The 5,922-nt window shown below is 28.2% G+C and overlaps 1 long non-coding RNA gene across 1 annotated transcript; it reads right to left on the minus strand.

Moving 5' to 3' along the window:
- Positions 1-2,204: 2,204 nt before the first annotated feature.
- On the minus strand, positions 2,205-2,768 carry LOC113785370 (uncharacterized). The gene is made up of 3 exons (XR_003471433.2): positions 2,705-2,768; positions 2,531-2,617; positions 2,205-2,297 (listed from the first exon to the last, which is right to left on the minus strand). It is a non-coding gene; the product is annotated as an uncharacterized lncRNA (long non-coding RNA).
- Positions 2,769-5,922: the final 3,154 nt, after the last annotated feature.

Raw genomic sequence — 5,922 nt, forward strand, 5'->3', positions numbered from 1 at the left:
AGTACCATGAATTCATTGCATCCTGTTATTAAAACATGATATCACATTTTAAAATAGACAATAGACAAACTTATAAACAAAGTGATAATAAAATAGAAATGCAGGTTCCTGGTTCCCACAAGTAATTTGGTATGTTGTACTCTATTCTCTTGGCTAAGTTGGCTTTGTAGTATTTTTGTGCTATTGCATAATTGATTATGTCCGTAATTGTTATTGATCTCTCCGTCTCTCCCTCTCGGATCAATTTTCAATATCTATCTTTGAAGGTTTAGTTTTCGTTGCATATCTTGTTCTCTGGTAATTTTTTTTTCTCGATCTTTTCTTTATATTTTTTGTGTTTTTTTTTTAATTCTCTGATATTCACTCAATTTGTTATGAGTATATTGAATTGATAAACATTTGTAATTGGAACACAACTTTATTTGAACAAGAATTGTTTAAGTTATCTTTTTTATCTGGATTTGGTGATCTAATATTAGATAACTGCGAAATCAAAATTTATGTTTATTAAATTATACTGTTAAAATTGACTCTGTTAGATAGGATTGACTCACTGACAAATCATCCATCAATGGCATATCCTTCATATATTAACAATGGACGCCGACTCATTGACAATTGACTCACTGACAATTCGTTATAATCTTTTTTTAATCTTCAGTTATAGGTTATTGATTGAAATTTGGGTCTCCGTGTTAAGTTTTTAGTGAGAAGGAGGTGAATTCAAGTTGAGGTTTTTCTTTTTTGTTTGTTTGATTGTTTTTCCACTAATTAACTTGATTCTTCTATTACTATTATTATTGTTGATAGTTTTATTGAGTTAATTTAGTTTTTGGGGGGGTTTTTTTATTTGAAGTTGAAGGGGTGGTGTTATTTTAATATTGTAGATATTTTAGGATGCTATTAAAGAGGGATGACACTGTTGGCGGATCTTTTTGTTTAATGCCTTTAAAATATTTCGTTTAGAGAACATATTGTGTTACTTGAGTCTTATTTTCTCTGTTTTTATGTTGCCTTGTGCTGTCAATTATAGAGGTTTTTGTGCAAGCCAATATACTGCTTATTTATATATTTATTTATTTATTCTCTTTTAAAATTGTATATGCTTCTATATTAATAAAAACGGCATATAATAAACTTGTCGGATCATAAGATAAATAAATAAATACATAGATAGATAAATAAATAGATAAATAAATAAATACATAAATAAATCAATAAATAGATAGATATATAAATAAATAAGTAAATGAATAAATAAATAAATGAATAAATAAATAAATGATGAATAAATAGATAAATGAATACATAAATAAATGAATGAATAAATAAATAAATATATAAATAAATAAACAAATAAATAAATAAAGGAGGGAGATGAAAATATATTACGGAGAGAAGAAAATATATTACGGAGAGAAGATGAATGAGGAGAAAATGATGAAAGAAAATTGAAAAGTTACCTTGTTTGTTAAGTATGACACAAAAACCAAGGCACCTCTTTATATATCACGTTTTCTTATTATACATTACGAGACACTAACAGGTAATAATCACGTTTTTGATTAAATGATTAAATGATTTATTTATTTGTTTATTTATTTATATATTTATTTATTTATTTATTCATTTATTTATTTATTCATTTATTTATTCATTTACTTATTTATTTATTTATCTATCTATTTATTCATTTTTTTATTTATTTATTCATTTATTTATTTATTTATTCATTTTTTTATTTATTTATTCATTTACTTATTTATTTATTTATCTATCTATTTATTGATTTATTTATGTATTTATTTATTTATCTATTTATTTATTTATTTATCTATCTATGTATTTATTTATTTAGCTTATGATCCAACAAGTTTATTATATGCCGTTTTTATTAATATAGAAGCAATATAACTTTAAAAATTGTGCCTTCAATACCTTGAAAATAAAAAAAGTAGTATTTTTTTACCAAAAAAAAAAAACTATTTTCTTTTTTTATTCCTTAACAAATATCAGTACCATGACATAAAGTTATTGGTGGGTATAAGAAAATAAAAACTGCATCAAGTAAACCTATAATTGAATTCAAAATGATAAGCATGCTTCACTTTTAGATGCCCAAACTGAATTAGTTTTAGTCAGAACTAAATGATACATTTCAAGCAATATCTTAAACTGGCATTAAAGACCTCTAAAAATAATACCTGCTATGGTTTGCCAAACTCATCCAAAGCTTCCCTGAGCTCATTTTCAGCCTTCTCCCACATTACAAGATCTTTAAAGATTTTCTCTGGCCTCTACTCAAGTATTTAACAAAAGCAAGGGTAAATAAATAACTGAGCCATTAAATAGATTATAGCTATTGCTATTGGCAATATGTATGTCTGTATCATATACCAAAAGAGAAGAAAATAACTAGAGCAGAAGCATACTGTTGAAAGTTTCAAGTTTAGACAATGGTCAATATTCCCTAAACTATTCAATACTTCCAAGTGATGGACATTGAGAACAATAAAGAGTAAAAGCATACTGTTGAAAGTTTCACTTCATATGTGAAACCAAATATTTGATAGACATAATCCATGAAGTTCAAGGCTTTTATGACTTCATCTTTTATCTGTAAAATGAAGTGAAACAATAATTTCAGCTTCAGCTCAGAAGATATTTTAAAGATTTATATCACATAAATTTACGTTTAACACACCTGGGACTTCCTACAGAAAATATGTGCATCGTCCTGTCAAACACACAAAATAAAGGTCATAAATAATATAGAACTTCTAATATTATAGAAAATAGAAATTAAAGAAGGCGATAATCAAGTCACTAAAATCAGCGAAGCGAAGAGGAAGTTCTGTAAAGCAATAAAAATATTATGAGATAACATTTCAGGTGAAAATATCCATTGATATATCTTCAGATTATACACTCACTTACAAAATGGAAACTAAAGTATCTCTACCTCCCATATGTTAGGAACCCCATAATTGAATTGAAAAGAATGAACAATTATATTGAAATATTGAGAAAGGATAAAAGAGAATAGGAGAGAAATCTCTCCTCTGAGAGTTTTCTCTTCACAATAGAGTCAGTACTCTATTCACGAATGATTACAATATTCAATGATACCCCTCTCTATCATTGTATTCTCCTATAAATACAAATACTTCCCAGACTAAACAAACAACTAACTAACAAACTACATTCCTAACTAATTCTCCCTATTCAACTTGGGACATAGATGATCGAGTTCTATACGCCAAAATGAAATTATGTGGAAAGTTTTTAGTAATATCAAGAAACTTCTATACTGAAACTTTACCTCTTGATAGCCCCTATCCTTGTATTGATTTCAAATGAAGTCCATGAGTTAGTTGTAGATCCGAGCATCAAGTGGAAGAAAAAACCAACTTCCCGAGATGACATAAATAGGACAGACCAAGAGATAGACATTAAGAACGGCTTACTAAATTCTGCAATCAGACAAGAATGAACCCACCACTATACCTACACTCGTGATGAATAATAAGTTCAAAATTGTAAAATATTCCTAAAAAATTCTAGAAAGTGGCTGTCGAAGAGCATGACAGATTTCTCTGTTATCCTTAGTGTATAACCTAAAGCCCATATCAGTATTATTTTTAAACATGTAAAACAAAAATTTAATAACTAATAGATTCCTAGTTTAATCAAGTCATCACACCACTTGCTTAATTCACAATTTAATTAAGTCTCTAGACATAGGATTACCTAGTACACATTTCACTTGCATCTTTATACTATAATTCACACCAATTAATAAAGATAAATAGAAAAACCAGCAATATTGTAAGCAATAAATTCACAATATAACTAGTAGGAAACTTCTAACTCAATAATAGCACAAAAGCATCTTGACTGAGCCAACAATTCAAATACGACAGAAAATATAAATAATCAAATAGTATCAAAATTGTAGGATCCAACCTCAGGGGCCAGATAGCAGAGTCTTATGTCACCCATGTCAAAGAAAAAAGAGAAATCAGATGGGACATCATACGGAATGTAAGTGGGTTTGAAAGAGGCAAAGTCAACAAGGTAAAGCCATTTTGATGACGTAATTAGCACATTTTCACACTTGATATCGCCTACAAAAAATAATGCAAATATTTACATAAATAACATCAACGGAATGCCAATCAACCCATGATACGAGAAAATACCATCAGCAACTAATAGATCATTCTCCATTATATTATCTATTCTCTAACTGTGTATGTCTTTTAAAGCTTAGGTATCAATCAAATTAAGACTTACCATGACACACTCCTTTCTCATGGCTCTGTTTTACAGCTAAAAGCAACTGTGTAATAGTCCAAACTAAATAAAAAAAGTCAACAAAAATTCAAAACTTCCATATGCAAAAAAAATGAAGTAGTAAAGTGAATAAGACCTGAAAAGCCAATCATTTCTTCTAAACGAAACTAAGAAAATGTCGAGTACTTAATCGATCATGCAAATTATGGAAGAAAAGGTTCTATGAAGATTAGCTGCTTTATCTGTTTCTTGCCAAAACTGCAAAATCACATGCACAACTACATGAGCAATTTAAAGTAGATGGAAAAAACAATAAAATCTAAATAAAATAAAAATAGAGAGCAGATCATCATAGAACTTTTTCAGTAACCAAATATAGTAATCGTATATTCCCTCAAACTACATAGAACATCATGTCTTTCGAATTACCACGAGAATATAAACTACATAGAACCACATTTGCAAAAATAAACATGTATGTAATATATCTACTTTATAATTTTGCTTTTGGTAAAGTATAGGTACCTTGTAAAAAATATCATGTGAATCCAGCAAATCCCAAAAAAATCGCAAAAAGTGAGGCTTCTTATAAGCTCTATGTTCCAGAGAATTCACTTATGTCCAACTTACATATTTGTGCCAATAATTGGCATCCAATATTAAAATGCTCCACAACCTTAGCTTTCTAGCAGCCACAAGGTGCAATGTGCTATGGTGTTGCTACATCACACAATTAATAACCAGATCAAACAAATTTGAGCTTATCCAAAGTTATCCAATCATCTTGACATATTCAGTTCCACAATACTAGACTCTTGTCTCAGACATAAATAACCATAAAGGCAACAACTGAATGATCATCATAGAACCTTTTCAGTAACCAAATATAGTAATCGTATATTCCCTCAAACTACATAGAACATCATGTCTTTCGAATTACCACGAGAATATAAACTACATAGAACCACATTTGCAAAAATAAACATGTATGTAATATATCTACTACTACTTAAGTGCATACATAACACAGATTACTACTACTTAAGTGCATGAATGTTATAATACCTAGGTAAAAGGCTAACTACATACATAACACAGATTACTAGCTCTACCTTCAACAAGTCACAACTCACAATACAGGTTATGCAATGTAACAAATGCTAGAAATTAAATGCAAGTTCCAGATTCACCTTCGACGAGTCGCAACCTATAGTTTACGTTACTGATTCTTTATTTCTTTTGCAAGAAATCATGTTCATTGCATTGCTTCAACATGTTGTGAAACTGGTTTATATAACTAAGTAAAAAAAAAATGAATTTTTGTGACAATCAATTAAGTTCAATATATTAATTTTAAAAATAATTTTTTATTTTGCTATATCCTAAAATTTCTTAGTTTCATCACAGTTTCTCAAAATTTTCTTATATTTTTAGTTTATAAAAAAAATTACACTGAACACAAGATTGATCATCTAAAATTAATATTAAATAATAATAGTAGAAAATCAAAGTTATGTGTTATCATATTGTCTTACATTAGACATCTCTCCAATTGTCATTTGATCTATGTGATTATCATGTGACATGATAATTTTCCAAAATGATTTTGCATATTTATTTAAGTCT

The sequence above is a fragment of the Cicer arietinum genome, chromosome 3, assembly GCF_000331145.2.
Source record: "Cicer arietinum cultivar CDC Frontier isolate Library 1 chromosome 3, Cicar.CDCFrontier_v2.0, whole genome shotgun sequence".
Classification (NCBI taxonomy): domain Eukaryota; kingdom Viridiplantae; phylum Streptophyta; class Magnoliopsida; order Fabales; family Fabaceae; genus Cicer; species Cicer arietinum.